At 32.1% G+C, this 20,650-nt stretch overlaps 1 protein-coding gene across 1 annotated transcript in view; it reads right to left on the bottom strand.

Annotated features, from left to right (window-relative positions):
• The window catches only part of ADAMTS20 (ADAM metallopeptidase with thrombospondin type 1 motif 20), a 190,033-nt gene that overhangs the window by 52,796 nt on the left and 116,587 nt on the right, over positions 1 to 20,650 (bottom strand). The gene's annotated exons all lie outside the window — the stretch shown is intronic.

The raw sequence follows: 20,650 nt of genomic DNA, 5'->3' as shown, positions 1-20,650 counted from the left end.
TCTAGGAAATGGAAAACCGTGGGGTTTGTGTGTGTGTATTAGACTTTCATAAACTGTAATGGTGATTGGGTCTCTATCCTCTCTGAAAGCAGTGGGAAACATACTGATATTGGGAGAATTAGTATGTACCCTAATTAACAATAAAATACACCTGAAAAGTAACTGTTACACTATACCCTTGTCATGTATAAAATGCCTTTTACTGACAACAAACTGGGTAACTGTATGTAAGTTCTTTAATCTCACTCAACCTCTATTTTTCATATGTAATATTAGTAAAAGAATGACTATTTCATATAAATGTCTGGGTAAAGGTAAGGAGAAAGGAATGTTTTAAACAAGAGAAGGGGTCAAACTTAAAAAACTCTAAAGAATTTATAATGCTATAGCAAAATGTAAAAAAAATATTAAAATTAATAAAGAATAAAAAGAATCCTGCAAAACTTAATGTTAATTATATGAAGGACAACCTTGAAAATGTCTCTCATAATGTAAAACGAATGGGAAGATGACATAGAGAGAGAATATTGTTTCCTGGAAAACACTCTGCTAATTCCCAGCTCACGACATTTGCACATGTCATGTCCTCCAGTCCCAGCACCCTTCTTCCATTTCAATCCCTATATATTTTTCAGTGCTGAGTTTTAAATCTCATTCCCTCTGCAAAGCCTCCTTTGGCTGCTGGAGGATATCAGTCCAGGCTAGATTAGATGTGACTCTTACGGAGCTTTTATACCTCAATACCTGGTTACCTTTTCCCCTGTTTCTTTTCCCTGCTAGACTATAAATTCTACTGGGAACAGACTTATTGCAGGAAATCATGAAAAGTAGAAAGAACCCCAGAATCACTTGTTCCTAATTTAATGTGTTACGAACCATTCTTCTTCTCAAAAGAAAAAAAATAATTCCATTGTACCATGAACCATAGTTCTCCTAAAATAATAATTATTTCACTCGTGCTACCTTAGCTGACTTTAGATGGTATGTTTTAAATTTAATGCTTAAATTACATAGTAATGGTCAGGCTCAATTTTAGCTATAAAGATCCCTTAGCTAGCTCTTTGAAAACCAGAGAAAAAAAGAAAAAAGAAAAAACCCTAAAGTTTGGTCCACTGAAAAACAAGTGAAGTCAAAGTTAAGAGTGAGAATTAATTATTCATGGGATCTATTTTAATTAAGTTTGACTAGAAAAGTAGCTAGGCAAAAAAAAATTAGCTAGACTAGAAATTTGGTTAGAAATGTCTATTCACTTGTTACTGCATAGTGTCATCTATGGATGAAGGAGTATATTTTTGTTTCTATGTTCCTCACGTAAATTTTAGCTAAATAACTCTAAGAATAAGTACTAAAATTAACATTTGACATTTTATATTAGGAAATTATTATTAGAAACACTTAATATTAGAAAAGAGATATAACATCAACTATAAGTTTTACATTAAATATTTTAATGATTATCAAGATGAGCAACCAATCAGTGAAAGCACAGTTTTTTATAGAAAAACTTAGCAATTCACATAGATTCTCGGTTTTTTATTTAAAATTTCCTAATTAATTCAATATTTAAGCCTGAATAATTTCCAGTTCTCTAAATGGATTTCAATCAGTAAATTTGGCAATGACCCCATTGTTTAAAGTCAGCAGTCAGTTAGTCTTTCAAGGTCAATTAGTCAGAACTAGAAGTGTCTTGTAACAATTAAACTACAGCTTCCTTAACATTTCTCTTCATTTGCTGATAAGGAAAATATTTAACATTAAACAAGTATTATCAAAATTTGTTAATATTATTGTAAACATTTTATTCTATATTATGGTTTATCATGAACCATTTCAGGGATAGTTAAAAATAATGACATTTAGTTTTTCAGCTATCAGAAATAGCATAATTTGACTTAATTTTAGTTTTCCAATGTTGCTATTATGCAAAAAATGACTAACAAGAAAATACAAAACTGAATAAAAATAAGTGAGTTACTATTAATCAATTTCACCTTGCTTTTCAGAATCTTTGGAATTTTCTGGTTGTTTTTTGAAACATAATCGTTAAGTCATCAAACAATCTAAGGAAGAAATGAATTTTTACTTTATTTCTAGATGTCACATTTTCTCTGTTTCCTGACAGCAAGGTCCACAGTCATCTGTTGAAAATGTGAAAGCTCATAACTGGATGGCTGGAAGTCATGTCTATCCTATTGCTTACTGTATGACAGGTATTAGCTAAGACAACCAAGGAAAACCTGCTACCAAGTGACAAAGGGGTTCACACAGTGTTTTTGTTTTAGGAGAGCTGGGAGTCATGTCTATCCTATTGCTTACTGTATGACAGGTATTAGCTAAGACAACCAAGGAAAACCTGCTACCAAGTGACAAAGGGGTTCACACAGTCTTTTTGTTTTAAGAGAGCTAAATGTGTACAATCATTACACATTACAAATCTAAGTCCAAATATACCTTCTCACTACAAACCAGAAATGCTTTCCATCAAGACAGGTGCAACTGAATAAGAAGCATCAATTTACAATGAATAAAATGGAGAGGTTTTGATTTAAACACAAACGTATCATAGTAGCTAAAACATAATCAGGTACTAGAAGTGTCTCTGTGGAAATAATTTGAGAGGATTAGTTGTGGTTTTCTTTGTCTTTATGGCAATTCCAAAAGTATCAATGAATTTCTCACTATAGGAACATGTATTATTTATCTTTGTTTTGAACTTTTCAAAACTAAACGATTGTATGCTTCTATAGTAAAGTTAAATTTTAAATTTTTCATGGAAAATTTTTGATCATAGCTATTTTGCCAGAGAATTTTTTAAAACGATGTTTTGGTGATTATGTTAAATGTCTTTACAACACTCTTATGAAACAAAAACATTGTCTATGAAATGACATACTACAAAGGGAAATGATAGAGTTTCAGGCCAAAACAGTCCAGAAATTAGATATTCTATGGAATAAAACACTATTGTGTGTATGCATCCATGGATATATATGTTTCATTTTTTCTTTCTGATTTTTAAGAAGCCTATTATAACATTCTCTAAATAAAATAAAGAGGCTAATCAAACAAACAGGCCACATCTAAACCCCAGGAACAGCATGTTTTTTTAAATTTCAGGAAGACAACGATAACTATTTATCTAAGAGAAAAGCCCCAGTATAGAAAAATATTAGCTATGAGTTTTATACAACTATTAATACTTTGTAATTAAGGGCATTCCTTACAATGGTGGAATACTATTTTAAATTGAGCTCCAAAATTATTAGAGAAGTAAAACATTTAAGTAGTTAGAGCAAAACAGCCAGAGTATAGTAGAGTAGGGTATCTCTCTGTTTAAAGAGAAGCAAAAAAATGACAAAAATATGCATATTAAGAGTAGAGTGTCAACTCTGTAAATATAGTACTGCCACTGTTCCTTTAATTCAATGCATATGTGCAGTAAGGAGTAAGATACTAAATCTTATCAACAGGGACCCCATTCATAGTATTTCCTGAAAGATTATACTTAGAGTTTTAAAGTTTAATGGAGTTTGAATATTTCCTTTTTAACCTGTTACAGACACCCTTTGACTATGCAGCTTTAATAATCCAAGACAGCATTTGGTTTTTAGAATATGTACTATTGAAATATTTCATTCAGTTGCATTGTATCTGATTATATTTAAAATCTGCAAATTTAGACATTAAAAATTTTTCAAGTCAGATTCATTTGCAAAGATGTTTGAGTCTCAACTTAAAGGACAAAGAAATGTATGCTTAATAACAAACATATCCAGTAAACTTTCACTACATTTATATTATTGTAAATATTATAATATATTAATTTCTAATGTTCTAAAATTTTGGGGGGCGGTATATATGTATATATTTACATATACACACAAAATGGATTTACAGCTCTAAGCTAATCAATGCAACACAATTATCTCATGTATAATTTATCTGGCTAATTCAATTGCAAGTAATATTTAAAGATAATTTACTATAATATAATTATGGCTATGGAAAAATTTTGTGATTATTTTCACTTTCAAATATAAAACATGAAGCAAAATTGCAATAACTCATGCAAGTACTTTATACAGAAAATTTCACTTATTGTATACTGTTTTCCACACATAAATATTAGAAAATTAGGATAAAAATCACCCCAGTATATGATAACTAAAATACTCAATTATTGGATTCATTTTCTTCAATAATAAGATTTGATAAACAATCCTTATAAACCTGCAAACATGAGTTACTGAACTCAGGTTTATTTTGCTAGAAGCAACAGTAAATGTAACTCTAATTCAAAATGTAAGCACTATTTGTAACAAATAAAATGACTCAGGAAAAACTGGCATTAGTTTAAAGCTTGTAGATTATTCTTTTAGCTTCCTTTCTAAGAGTATAGTGTGTGTGCATTACAAAGGAGTAATGAACATTTCAGACTCCTCCGTAAAATCTCATCTAAAGAGTTCTTGTTCAGAGATTTTATTGACTCACTAACACAAATCTTAACAATTACATGGTATCAGGAAAAAAATTGTTACTGTCAATATGAGAATAATATAACTCTTGTCTAATTTTAACAATTCTTTAGGGGCCATTATTGTGCATTTACTTTTTCTTGATGTCTTTATACAAATCACAACAACTGGGACATTACTTTTGTTAGATGGTATGACATGTTCCGTGATAAAAACCCACATTTTAACCCCTGGGAGCTGCATTCAGAACCATGAGCATCTGCTTTCCTGGATGGAACAAAGCAGAAAACTATTCAGTGTGGGTAGACCATAAAAAGGTAAAGAGATCAGAAAAATAACTAAAGCATACCTTTAAAAAAATAGATTGGCTTTCAAGGCATTACTTACTATGGTAACATTTACAAAATTCTTAAAATCAAGTGCCAACAGAATAGCAGGATTTACCATTTCAAGTTTCTACAAATGTTTTCATGCTAGCTGTGGGAGTTAACAGAAGTAAAGCCAAGAAGTTTGCTTTCAAGTAGGGTTATAAAGATCTGAAAAGGAATATGCACAGAGAACTCTCAGATGAGAAATAAAAAATGAGCTCTATGAAGGCCTTGATAAGGGAAAAGTCAGAGTTGAAATTAAAGGAGTGATACCCACTGCACCTATTTATGTCTATTTATCATATGCAATAAAAGTTGTGAGGCAAAAATGTTTTCGGGATTAATTTTTCAGTGAACTTAAGCTAATTTTAAAATTATATTAATCAGATAAAGATTATTTATGTTAAAATTTAAGGCGGGGTTTTATAGTTTTTACTACTGGGGAGTGGAAGATAGAATAATAAAAAGGGCATGGGATTTGGAATCAGAGACCTACACTTGAACCTCAATTGTCAGCAGTTGAACAGCCTTGGGCTGGGTGCTTAACCTTACTAGTCCTCAGTTTTCTCATCATAAAGTGGCAATAATAACACCTACACCTCAGGGTAGTTGTGAGATTAAAGGGGATAATGGATGAAGGAACCTAAAACAGTGCTTGACACAATACTCTAAAGTCATATTAAACCTCTGTTCCCCTGTCTTTTTCTTCCTTTCCCAAATCCTCAGTAAATAAATTTAAAAAAAGGTAGTGAAAATACAATCCATAGTGTGGGTTTCTCTATTAAACACTTGAATGGAATAGGGGCATCGTTCAACACTCATACATCTGTAGCTCATTCAGTAGTGAGAGAAGGAGGGTAACCACCTCAAGGGAATTCAGGTAAGACCCTATCTTGTTCCCCCTGTAAAAAAATTCTGTTTACTAAGATGCCGAAAAACTCATCAGACATACTTCAAGTTATTTCAGAGTGGAGAGAAGGAAGAGAAAGTAGAATACGAGGTGAATAGACATATGGTCAAAAAAACAAAACAAAAACCTAACCAGTTTCAGTTAAAAATGATGGAGTGATCATATGTGTTCATTTCCCCCTCCCTCCTTGATTTTTTTTTCAACCCACAAAGTCAAAGCAAGTAAAACAGACTGGAAGATGAAAAGAAGAGAAAAGATCAATGTGAAGCAAGACAACCTTGTACATGCAAGACCTCTGAGCCACTTAGCACCTGGATGCAACAAGAAGGGCTACATCTCCTCAACTAGTCTTTAGGCAGATGAGGGGTTTATTCTTTGGAGAAATTAACTTGTGGGAGTTCCAGAGCTGGGGATGCTTGAGGAAGAATAAGGGAATTCTACACATTGAACTCTTGACCCTTAGTCTCTCTGCCCAGAGTACTCTTGCTCACTGGCAGGGCGTTCAAGTGTTCTTCTCTGAGAAACTGGGTCTCCAAGAAAAAAGACCTTAAACTATTGACTTACAGGGAATAACATCAGTCACTAGATGCTATCCAAACGCAGTTTCATATCAATTCTCTAGTACCTTACTCTTAAATATGAATGAGCTGCAGAAAATTATCAACTTTTGAAAAAAAATACTTCCATAGGAAAACCAGAAAAACACTCCCACCCTTACCCAAAGAAAGGATCCAAAGGATAAGGAGACCATCAAGAGAGAATCTCCCCTCAAAATCACAGTAATTAATATGAGAGAGAGAGAGACTAGATGTTGTATGGGCAAAAGAATAGAATACTATGACTCCAAAGGAATTAGAATGCAAGAAAAGGCTTTGGATAATTAAATATGTAATAACATAAATAATTCAAGAGATGGTTTATACACTGACAAAGTTTCCCATCAAGTAAAACCAAATGACAGAGACAGAAAATAAGAGAATAAAAACAAGAGAATTAGAGGATCAATTCAAGAATTCTAATATTCAACTAGAAAGAGTTCAAGAAAGAAAAATGAAAATAGTTGCACTCTTAATCCAAGAAATAACAAAATGGATTTTCTCAGCACGTCTCCTTAATGAAAGGGCCTATAGAATGCCTAACAAACTGAATTTTAAACACACACAAACACTAAGTCACTTTATCATGCAATATCAGAACAACAGGGACAAGGATACCAAAAGCTTCAGTGGCATAGACATGAAGACAAAGACACCTACAACAAATCAGGAGTCAGAATCACCAGACATCTCAGAATGCTAGAGGATAAGGTAATCCCTTAAAAATTCTGAAGGAAATTATTTTCAAGCCAGAATTCTAAAACCAGCCAAATTATCAATGAAATATGAGGATTGACCAAAGACATTTTCAGATTTGCACAAAAGGAAAAATGTATCTCCCATTTTTCATCTTTCCAGAAGATACAGGGAAAAGTGTTTTCATATACAAGAGTAAATTAAAAAAAAAAAAAAACATGTGATGCAAGAAAAAGTCATCAAAATCGAAACTGAGTGAAAAGACTTCACAGGATTAGAGAATGGTCAGCAAGGTTGTTTGTCCTGGCCAGATCAAAAGAGGATGAATGGGGGTCAGGGGCTCTGGGAGGAGTCTAGGAAAGAGAAATATCTGAGCATTTAGAAAAAAACATTCATAGAGATTTTATACACCTGTTCAAGCACTTGAGAGAAAAAATAATAATTGGAACATTCAAAGAAAAACTAAGCAAATTTTTAAAGGAAGCAATTATTAACTCTAGGAAAATCAAAGAGTTGTGCAAGAAAGGACCCATGCTTTAGGGACCTCCCTGGTGGCGCAGTGGTTAAGAATCCGCCTGCCAATGCAGGGGACACAGGTTCGAGCCCTGGTCCAGAAAGATCCCACATGCTGCAAAGCGAAGATCCCACATGCTGCAAAGCCCGTGCGCAACAACTACTGAGCCCGCGTGCCTACAGCCTGTGCTCTGCAGCAAGAGAAGCCACCGTAAGAAGCCCGCGCACCACAATGAAGAGTAGCCCCCATGCACTGCAACTAGAGAAAGCCCGCGTGCAGCAACGAAGACCCAACACAGCCAAAAAATAAATTAATTAATTAATTTTTCAAAAAGGAGCACAGTGTTTCAAAGTACACTACTTGGCTTCACACTGACGTAAGGAACACTACCTGTTGACTGAGTCAAGATTTATTTTGAAGATAGGATTAGAAAATTAGCGGTCCATTTAGGAATTAAATAGTCAACCTCTATAAAAAGAAGTCAATAAGTAATTTTTTTTTTTTTTTGATGCATCAAGAAATAGCAGAGTAAGCCTGTTTGGAAATAAGGAAATACATATCAGAAGACATAGATAAAAGGATTTAAAGATTAATTCTGAGTTAGGAAAGACTGCAACAGGAGATAGCTTCTTTTCTTTATCAGCATTTTAGCACCACTTATTTTTTTAACTATGTACATGTGTTACATTAATAAGACTATATTCAAAACTGTAATCGATGATATTTAGTTCATTAATGGAGATCAATGCCAAACTGGGTGAGCTCTCTCTAGAGGTATGTGCTTGAGCTCTGGATCCACCTAGGTATGGAGGAGACTATTAATTACTTTATGAAGACATGAAATGCATGCTTCCCAATTTACTTGTGACATAAAGTTGGAGGGATTTATTTAAAAGTCAAATATGAGAACTTAAATAAAAACTATATGAATGCAAACTACTAGATAAAAAATAGAAGTTCTATACTTTTACTTAAAAATATCTACTACTAAGGAAAAATAAAATGATTAATAACAGTATCATATACTATACATATTAAGCTTATACTGATGTAAGATCAGTATAAAAAAAACTAGGTGACCACTAGGAACTGAAATTTGATGCAATATTGATGATATTGGGCTCAGTGTTCATATTAAGGGTGGCAATATTCTTTTTACAGTTAGACCATTTTTGCTAATGAATGAAATTCTAGATGTGAGATTTTGAGAGAGAAGTAAAAAAAAGGTGATTGCGATGATTAAAGAATTGAACAAAATAAATATATTTAACCAGGAAAACAGAAAAATAGCTGCCTTCAAGTATTTGCCCTGTAGAGGAGGAATTTGATGCATTCTTACTTCAGGGTGCAGAATGAGAGTTACAGAGGAATATTCCATATATATCAATTTTACCCCAAAATACAGAAGAACAATCATATAATTTTCCGAAAAAGAAGTGGATTATGTTGTGTTATGTATGGTCTCCAACTTTAGAAATGTTCATCAACCTAGAAACTGTGTATAATTCAGATGAAAAACAGTAAATAATGTATGCTTTGGGTAGAAGGATAGGAAAGAGGAAATTGAAAGTCTCTCCCAATTTTAAAGGTATAATACCAAAAAATGTAAGAAAACAGTATTTTAAAAACATTTCAAGAATCACAATAATTTAACTTTTTAGATATATATTTATGGGTTTATTTTTAAAGTTGTATTATTTACTCAAATGAGAAAATGCAAATTTCTGCACACCTGAATTACGGGACATCCATTGGTAGGAGAATATGCCATCCTTTACTTCTTAAGAAATTTCAAATAAATCTTATAGTTTTATATTGCCTCATTTACTATGACATAGTTATCTGAATGAAATCATGAAGTTATTCCCAGACTTTTAAATTTTAGTTTCTGATAAAATAGCTTTCAAAAAAGAATCTGCTTTTTGGGGCTTCCCTGGTGGCGCAGTGTTTGGGAGTCCGCCTGCCGATGCAGGGGACGCGGGTTTGTGCCCTGGTCCGGGAGGATCCCACATGCCGCAGAGCAGCTGGGCCCGTGAGCCATGGCCGCTGAGCCTGCGCGTCCGGAGCCTGTGCGGGGGGCCGCGGCAGTGAGAGGCCCGCGTACCGCAAAAAAAAAAAAAAAGAATCTGCTTTTTATTATCATAGCCACAGCTAAAATCTTTCCAACTAATTTCTCTTTTAAAAACTTCTCTAGAGTTTTCCTAAGCATTAAAATATATATACATGGAAACATTTTCCCAGTCGATAAGGAAGTGAGTTTTATGTACAAGTTTTCTCCATTTTTTGACTTAAAAATAACTGTAAAAAATCCTCATAGTTTGAGAGTGACACAGGCACAAAAACTTGAAGACAATGTTTAATTTCATGAAATACAAAAAACGTCTCCAAAGCTCTCCTCAATATAAACTGTAATCTTAAATGGCCTATTTAATTATATCTAAATAAATACCATATCCTTGTTAACATAATCGAAATTTGGATATTAGGATGATTTTCATGTATAAATTATGCATCAACAAAAATAACTAGACTTTCTACCAAAATATGCCCACACATTAAAGATGCTGAAATAAAAAATAACTGAGAATTCTAAACTTAATAAGGTCAGAAACCACATCTATAAATGTTTACTGAATAAATGAATGAATAAATGCTATGTAGAAAAAAATGAGCAAATACATACAAAAAACATCACTTAAATATGCAGTTTATGTTATCTGAATGAGGTAGAGTTGAATGGCCCTTAATTCTACAAAAATTACACAGAAAAGAAAGCTTCATGTAATTTAGATCTCTTTCTCCAAGATTTTTGTTGTTCTTTTACTGATTCTATGGGGTGCCTTGTGGATCAGCATAGATGAGAAGTGTCTCCTGGTTTCATCTAAAATTAAGATCTTGCCAATTTTAGCAATGAAATGCTGACTTGGAGACTGGAGCCCATATGAGCTCCTACTGTTCTTTTGAGCCTGGATGCTGAAGAAATATCCACTGATGTGAGAGGAGCCAGGCCTGATTATCTTCCCTATTCCTAGATCTGAAAATGTTCCTAAGGCCCATGAATAAACAGTAAAAAAGCTTCCCTCAGATGGAAGGATGCAAACTCTGGTGGTAGAATATGGAGTCATTTTTTATTAGTGTGGCAGTAAAAAGTTCCTTTTATTCTTTCACTCTCCTATAAAGAATATATTCTCACAGAACACACATCACCATTTACATGGCACATTTTAATTCTCACACTATATTTAATGATATCCCAGAGTGATTCATCTTTAATCACACAAAGTGCTTTCTGGTTCTACCAATTGAATATTGTTATATTTGCATTTGTTTATGATGGGTAAAGTCTACAATAAGAAAATAAACTTTTGTGAATATGTTTATATCCTGAAAAAATTACAGGCTAGAAATAAAAATGGTTCTACTTTGGGCAAGGCTTTTTCTGACAATTTTAATAATTTCACCAAAGTTCTCTTCCCCAGAAGTCTGACTGCTTGCCACAGTATTTTCAATTCTGTTTTTATTTATATTTTGGAACTAGGTTAGAGTCATATTTCCTGCTATTAATAAATATCACATTAAAAGAAATGTTTGTCTCAAAAATGATGATAGTCATCTCTTTAAATGTATTAATTTGTTGTTGCTTTAGTCTTTTTTTATCCAGCTGTAATATGTAATATCTTCTATCTCCTGATACATTCGTGTTTTTATCCTCCACACCTAGTACTATGCAACCATCGTTAACACACACTAACTGTTATGTAAATATCTACTGAATGAATAACTTAAGAGAAATACATGAAAATTATAAATTTTAAAGTCTGATAATATCAAGTGTTGAGAAGGATGTGGAGCAACTGTAATTCCCATACAACCCTTCAGAAAACTGTCTGTCAGTATTTACTAAACCAGAACCTAAGCATTAACCAAGATTCAACTCCTGTCTACCTACCCAACAGATGTGCATATACATGTTCACCAAAGACATGTGTGAGAGATGTTCATAACAGCATTATTTGTAAATCCCAAATTAAAAACAACTCCAATTGCTTGTCAACTGGAGAATATTCATATAAATTCATTAATTTAGTCACACAACAAATTTATTCATACAGTACTAGAATGTAATAAGAAACTACAATTATCTGCAACATGAATGAATCACACAAATGTCATATTGTGCCTCTCACAAACAAATTCTCTAAGTTCCATTTGTATAAAGTCCAAAGACAGGCAGACTTATAAGTGATATTTGATGTCAGAATACAGGTAGCTTTGGGGTGTATAGTGATTGCAAGGGGTATGTGGGGAAATTTCTGGGGTGCTGTTTTTGGTCTGGGTGCTGGCTACTCAGGTGTGTTCACTAAAATTCACTGAATTGTACCTTTATGATTGAAAGTATTGCTGAATGTCACATTTCTTAAAAGTTTGAAGAAGAAGCCAAACTCTAGTCTGAATTGATTTCTTTCTTACACTAGAGTATTTTTGCTTCAGTAGATCTTGTTTCAGATTGTTCAATGTGTTATACTTATCTACTGCATTCGGATTTTTAGCTTTTTGAGGAAAGAGGGTTAGTACTTATTATTGGATAAGTGATAATAAAAAGCAAAATACATTGAATTTTAAGTTTAAACAGGCCCTATGCTAATTACTTTACCCATTGTCCATTTAATACTAAAAAGTGTCCTCTTTCAGTAGGCACTATTATTATATTCTATGAAACAAAATCTTCGAAATGTTCAGTAACTTTCCAAAAGTCACTCAGTTACATAATAGCAGTTTTAACTCAAGCGTAGGCATTCTAACACCACAACTCTTAATCACAAGATCTGGAATTTTCTTACTATTAAAAGTTTCAGTAGGCTTAGGAATAATGATATTGCTTCAAACTCTTTTGGTAAATGAAAGTTTACATTTCTCTTGGTGAAGTCAAGATTATATTCTCTTACGTGAAACTAATACAAAGCCAAGTTATACACCATCAAACGGGCTGCTCAATCTGTAGTTTCTAATCATAGGAAATTCTTGACTCATTGCCAAATTTTTTACTCTTCAAGCCCAAAATTAATTTATCTCAAAATTATCCAACATGACTTTTCTCAACTTTATTATCTTGACAATACAGTACTTGACAAGATGTTCTCTTATACATCTTTTCCTCCCATTTGCAAAAAATAGTCCCATGAATCTCTCCTCTACCAGCTTCTTCTACTCCACTACAACCTGAGTGTTGTGAGTAATCCATAAACACGTGATGAGTAACTGAACAGGCCCTAAATCATCACTCTAAACTTTTAGAAGAGTCCCCTCTTGGACTTCTCATCTCCAGTCTCTGATATTTTCAATGTGTTTATACTTTATGATGAGAATTGCCTATGAATCTTCCTAAAACACTGCTGTGTTCCCACTCCAAAAAGTTCAATGTTTTTTAACAAACTTAAAGAATTTTTCCATTTTTAAATTCTCTTAAGCATGATACTTATTGGTCCTCCTTGCTATGGCCCAATTCATATTTCATATTTCTAACTTTATTCTTGCCCCTTGTCTCTCACAAACCAACCTACACTAGTCAAATAACTACTTTTTCTGGCCTCTGGTTTTGCTCAGGGTGATCTCCAACCTGGTTCCTCCTTTCCCACTCAAATCCTATCTACCCATCAAGGCTTATGCCTTCTTCATAAAGCCTTACGTTTCTCCAACTGGATGCACATTTTCTGACTTTCCATGACATCCATTTCTGCCTTGTGATTTGTGTATATATTTCTTTTTTCCCTGGACTGTGAGTCCTTTGAGTACAGTATATCATTCTTATTCATCTTTAGCTTTCTTAGCCCAGTGCCTGTTATAGATGGGCTCTTAATAATCTTGAATGGATTGATGGGGATTAATTTTGGGGAGCTCAGTGGCCACCATTCCCTTCATAGTTACCTCCAAAGTCTCTGAGTTTCCCTGGGTCACAACTGCAAAATGTCAAAAGTGCAGGGAGATTGAAAATAGCTCAGAGCGGTCTTAGAGGATCACCTTAGAGCTCAGTTACAACTGATAGAGAAGAACTTGTCATGTGATCTACCAAAAACTTTGTAATACATCATTTAACTTTCACAAATATATGAATGTCATATAATGCATATTATATGATACCAGGGTTTTAGTGCAAAGGTCATATCACAATAGGACATGAGAGAGTACCTTCCTAGATATAGCCTACTAGATTTAGGTACATTGGTGAGTTTAAGTTTACCCAATCATGTGGGTAGGGGAGTACAACCAAGAAGCAGATGATGGTGTCTATGAAAACAAATTACATAATTCCAATCTTTACTGTGTAACATATAAGGTTTTAGAGATGTACTGAACCGTTAAGTCTCAAGTATATCTCAGAGGCAAGGTGATTCAATGGAGTACCAAAAACATTTTTTAATAGTCTCTGTTCACGTTTGTTTTCATCTTAAGTAAGAAAATAAGCTTTACTATATGGGGTTATATGTCAGCCTGATATGTAATGCATATTAGGTATCCTGGCAGGGAGATCTTCACTTGTCACTCACTTTCAGTGTCCCACCACACTTCACACACACCCACTTAGGAAGATGAACAGATTACAGTACATGTATCAACTCATAACACTCTAATCAGATGAGTGCCATGACACACTGCTCCTGCTGGTTTTTCAGTTTTAAGCCACAGAGTTTTGCCGATTGTGTTCAAGTTACCAAATGGGATCATGAAGATGAATTACTAATTTTTCTATTATGAAAAGAGTCTTGTTCCAAATTTGCTGATTTTTTCTATGATAAGGATTAAAATGTTATACCTGTCACTTAAACAAATAGACTTATAATCTCTCCTTTAAGATAAAGGAGACATTTAAGATTGAATGAGAAGGCAACTGCTTTTGGAAAATCCTTCTAAGGAGAGAACATTTTGAAATGTTTGGAAGTGTTTCTAGTGTTATGAGACTTTGTTACCATAAGTATGCCAACGATAAAAATTCTCCAGTGTATTTTTAAAACTTTGGAGCAAGATTTTCTAATAAGTTTAAATTGCTTCCAAATCTTTCAGTTTCACTGTTTTAACAGTATTTGTTAAAATATAAAGATATAACCCCTTCCAGTACTTTTCAAGAAGCAAATGACAGAATGAAAAATGGAAATTTGTCAATTTTCAGTAAAATTTTTTAAAATAACTGGTATGATCCAATGATTTAAAATCAATGACTAGTTTATAACAGGAACATCCAGTGATAAACTTTGCTATATGGAGGTATGCATTTAGCAAAGTAATTTTTTTCAGCTATGGAAGCTACTGAAATCATATATTGGAATAAACCAGACTTTTGAATTGCTCTAACAGTACTGAAACAAGATTTTCAAACTAATGAAACATTCTACCACTTTTTAAACATGAGATGAGTACAATAATAGTTCACTGAGAGAAAAACTTTATTATCCATAAAATTAAAAATATATTTAATATTAAATATTCATCTTATCCTTTTAAATGTATATGTTCTATAAATCACATTTATATATTAGTTTATGCTTGCAATGTATAGATATATAAAAATATATAAGGGTATGTGATCAAAATATTTTACTGAGAAATGTACATATAATTAAAAATTAGAAATTAATTGTCTAGAAAATGTCAAATAGACCCTTTAAAGTGTTAATGTTTGACTCTGTTGTAATTATATAGGAACTAAAATCTGATTCTCAGTCTACCGAAAGTCGACACAAAATTATAACAAAAAATTAGGGATCTAATAAATGCACTAATATTAACATGCCTATATATCTCATACAGCACATAGATATTGTAGAATACTGAGACTGTTCTTCTAGAACATCTAAAAATCTATTTCCAGAAATTCTTAAACATTCTGAAGCATTATGCCTGGGAAAATAGAATTACAATGGAAACACGACCATCCATTTTCTTCATATAAAGAAAAATATAGCAGTATCACCATTTCACGTTGACATGTTTTCTAGAGTTATTTTAAACTCTACATTCTAACTTCACTCAACCAAACACACTTACAAGTATCCTTTTTTACATTCTCATCATTAGATTATCTCCTTAAATTTTTCCTAAGTCACACATTTCAAAACTGCAAGGTCCATTTGTATCTCCAAAATTATTTTCAAAGCATCATATCTAGGGCAAACTATAAATCAGTCTACATTCTCCCTTTCGGTGATTCATGAAATCTATGCACACACACAGACAAAAGAAAAAGATGCTGCGATCAGGCAAAAGCTAACCTATTCGTCTACAACAGAGACTTGGACGCCACTCATCTCTAGCCAGGTTATAATTGAATACCTCCTGCTAGTTAAGGCTTTCTAGAAGGATCTCTTGGAATAATTACTATGCTTTCAAATACAATCCTTATTACCAATTCTTGGATAATTATAATCTTTTGAGTCCCCAATATTATGAGTCTTCAATATTATAAATCACAAATTTGTTACTGAAATAAGATAGGAATCCCATTCTGCTTCTGATCATCTGTTTATCTGGTACATTCACCACTAAACTGCAAACTCCTTGTACACAGGGATTGTGCCTGATTTACCTCTAGTGACTAACACAACGCCGAACACGTAGGGGATGCTCATAATTTGGGGGAGAGTTGATGAATGTACCATAGAATGATATGGCAATATAATAAATGGAAACATTATTTCAACAGATTTCTATGATAAATTGGAAATCAAATAGATTTCCAGTCTGTTGTTATACTGGCGTGTGTCTTTTCCAAATTTACGAAAATAACCGATTACTATAAATTGTTTTACTGAACACTCCACTTTACAAAGAATTGACAGTTTCTTGAAACCATTTCCCCACACATTACCTTGTTCCCCTGGCTGATTCTGGTCTTAGGAGCAGTGGAGCCAGTAACAAGTTCCTTCCCGAGTTCATTCCACCTTGAGTGGGAGCTACAGTTTAAGAGGCTGCCCGACCCCTCTGCTCAGTCCCTCAGTGTTCTTTTGTTATACAAAACTGTTAAATTGACAAACTGCAGATTTACTAGGTGTGTACGGCTACCCCATGCTCATTTCTGAAAGTGCCTCTATTTGTCACATTCCATTGTATCATATTAGAAATTTAGTGCTCTCTCTCTATATATATACACATATATATATATTTTAACATAATGCTACAGGAAGGTATTATTTTAAAAAGAGACACTTGGGGAAAAGGACTAGCATCAAGAGGGTTCAAGTATCAAGCTTTCCTTTTTTAAAAATAATTTTCTCATTTTTAGAGGAAAAAACAATCTTGAATGGGAAAAATACTCTCTTTACCTCTGTGTGATCATTATTAACCCCAGAACACAATGGAATACACATCATTTTCTTACCAAACATGAATTCATTTTACGTAGGGAATAAAAAAATATTCATTTTATGTAGGAATATTCTAGGAAAATAAGTCACTTAAATGAGGTTTAGGGGGAAATAAAGATAAGTTAATATAAATTTATTTAAAGAGCATTTGCTAGAATAGTTTATGTTACATGTAGTGTCCCTTACAATATAAAGGAAAAATAAAACTTTTACTCATCTTTTAAAGACTACCCTGGGCATGAGCACATCTATTGTTAATTTACTAAATAAATTTGCTTACATCACAAATTTTTATTCATTATTTATAATATATGAAAAGAATATTAAAATCTCTAGTATTTAAAAATTGATAGCCAATAATAAATCTTATTTTTAAATACCAATGTTAGTTTCTAATAGGATTATCTGAAAAATAGCAGTAGCTTATACATATACTCAGTAAAATTATGAAAACATATACTATTCAACAATTAAATGTTTAATAAGAAAAATTAACAATTTGTTATTTAAGAAAAATACAGCAAAAGAAAAGAGGCATTCATTACAATACAGGATCTGTTCAGTGACTTAAAACATGTTAGGTATTGATCCAAGGAAAAAGAATATAACATACATGTGAATTATGCAAAGCACAAAGCCACAACACATCATTAATAAGCAAGGGTTAAAATACAATCATTTCACATTGACTAATCACAAAAATGCAGTCATTAAATTAACAGACATACGTTAAGATTTATTTATTCCTTTCTTTAATCATGCTTATAAATTATTACAACATAAGGTTTCCAACATGGAGAAAATTTAAATGTATACTTACAAGATTTTTCCTAGTTACATTTTAATGATTTAGCACTTGGTATTTTAATTTTGCTTTAAAATGAAAAGTGTTTAAGATTTCATGTCATATATATATATATATATATATATATATATATATATATATGTATATACACACACACACGTATATATATACATACACATACATTTCTTAATTTTCTAACCTAGTAAATAGGATTTGAAATTAAAGTTATACATGAAAGAATATCAACCTGATATGTTAAGTAGAGATATTCTGAAATTTGGCTAATATGTAACAACACTGAAAGAGGTAAAGGGTTATATCTGGTTTTAACAACAAAACTTCAGATCACTTAAACCCTTTTAATATAAAAGGCTAATTTAAGGAATAAAATTCTTCATATAATAAGAAATCCAGGTGCTCTAATGATATATATTTACTTTATACCTATAAAAAGTTAATAAATAAAGTTTATAAAAATTCTGATATATACATCTACTGTGATTTTTAAATTTTTATCTTCAATTTATCAAAAAAATTATAGTTCTTTCCTAGTGCAAAGACTGAATTAGTCAATGAACTCCTTTGTGGAACAAACATGTATTAAACAATTGAAGACTTTTATATTTCTGTCTTACTACTTTTTAATTTGTGGTTATTGTTTTCTTGGTCATTTGTTTTTTGTGAGGTTGAAAAAAGTTACCTCTACACAGGGTCTTTAATGAACATTCAGGTTTTTCACTTATGACATCATTTACATACAAAGAAATAACATGACACAAATATACTGGAATGTAGTATTAGATATTATTCCAATACAAGAAACATTGTGTGATGTTGTACACCTTAAATTTATACAATATGACCATATATATCTCAATAAAGCTGGGGAAAAATTATGTGAATACTACAGTGAATATGTAGAGAAGATTGATAAACATTAAGATATTCAAAAATGTTAAACAAAGGATCAAAAACATCTAAAACTGACCCCAAATAAATATTTGTAATTCTAATATGCTATAACTTTAAGTACATTTTACATTAAATTTAAAAAGTTTTATAAGGTTATTAAATAGAACAGGAGTCAACAAGCTTTCCCCAGAAAGGACCAAATAGTAAATATTTCAGGCTTTGAGGGCCAGTCTCTATTGCAACTAATGAACTCTGCTTTGTAGTGCAAAAGCAGCCATAGATAATACATAAAAAATTGTACATGACTGTGTTCCAATAAAACTTATTTACAAAAATAGGCAATGGGCCAGATTTCATAGTTTGCTGACCCCTGAAATAGAAAATCTGATTCAAAAGCACTTAATTTTAGGAACTTCAATATCTAGCACAAAGCAGGAGACATAAGTAAATGTCTAATGCTTCGTGAATTAATGAATTCATGAACGAGTGGGGAAAATAAAACCTTTGTGTCTGCTTTCCTAATTGAGGCAAAATTCCAAGAAGGCAATCTATGGATTAAGTCTTATTAAGAACTAGGCTTGCAAATTAAACCAATAAAATGAAAGAAAATGTAACAGAGATATAGTAAGGAGAAAGTGAATTTCCAATCTAAAATGACTAACAAAAAATATCTTTAAAATGAGTTCCTACAGTATTTCACATCTCTCCAACTAAACTGTAAACTCCATAGGGGTAAGAAATATGTCTTTATTATTACTGTAGCACAGTACCTAGGATATAGCAGATGGTCAGTGAACATTTTATTAAGTAAATATGTGAATGCTTTCCATAGCAAAATATGTTTTTTGTTAGTTCCTGAAAAGTAATGGCTCTCTACTTCTAATGCAGCAACTTAACTTTAAGATTCTCCTATAAAGTTAAAATGTTCTGTTGTTTTGTATCAGTCACACTGACTCTAAAGATGAATTTCAGCCTGAACTGGAACTTGACCTGTTCTTCAAATAGCATGAATTGAAACAGGTTTACATTTCATCATAAAGCTTTGACTTGGGTGAAGTAAAACAAGTGTACACATCAGGGTTGGATATAAAACCAGAGTTATAATTATTTTCCAAATAAAGAACTGTTTAACTTTATAAATTTAATTATAAATAGATTATAGACTCCAATCAGTTTTTCACCTGAGAGAAGTATACTTAGTTGTTCATGATTTAAAATATCAAAAGTGACCAAAATGCGAATTTCAATATATTTATATATTAATTATTCTTCAAAGCCTGGTATTTGAAAAATACTAGAGGAAATTAATCATTCATAAATATTTATGGATTTTGTCTATGGCTCAAAAAAAATAAAAAATTAAAACAGCTCAAAACACAGTAACTCCACACAGTGGAAGAAATGAATATTCTTATAAACTACTATATAAATCATACTTTTCCATGATGTATGTGACAAACTGTAAACAATTAATTTACTTTGTGTAAGTAAATTTCTCTATATTTTTTAATACAATATTTTCACATTTCCAAACAAAATACTAAGTTTAACAATGATAAAAACAAGAATGTTACTTGCTTTTAGATCAGTTATTGGACATTGACAGACAAAAGCCACAAACAGTTATATACTCAAACAAGACACAGCCTTAACTCGCCATTGTTATAAGCACAATGTTAACATTATGTACAAATGTAAATAGTAAAACATTTCCAATTAATTTGTGGGCAAGCCAACGGTGTACTGGAGAAAGATACTTCCATTAGAATAGTGCTATGGTTCAAAATTCACTTATAAAAAAATAAATACATATAAAACTATTTTATATATATGTATATATTACAGTACTTGAAATTGAATGATTCTTCTTTCAAACTATCAAGCCAAGAGGGCCAATGGTCTGCTTTAAAAAAAAATCAGAAGATAAAATGTGTGCATCACAATTTATGAAGAGAGGAAATTAAAGTAAAAGGAACATAGAAAAACAAAACAAAACAGAAGGATAAAAATAAGAATAC

This window comes from Mesoplodon bidens (genome assembly GCF_964165515.1).
Source record: "Mesoplodon bidens genome assembly, chromosome: 11".
Taxonomy (NCBI): Eukaryota; Metazoa; Chordata; class Mammalia; order Artiodactyla; family Ziphiidae; genus Mesoplodon; species Mesoplodon bidens.
The sequence above is the reverse complement of the archived record's forward strand: the minus strand, read 5'-3'. Positions and strand labels throughout refer to the sequence as shown.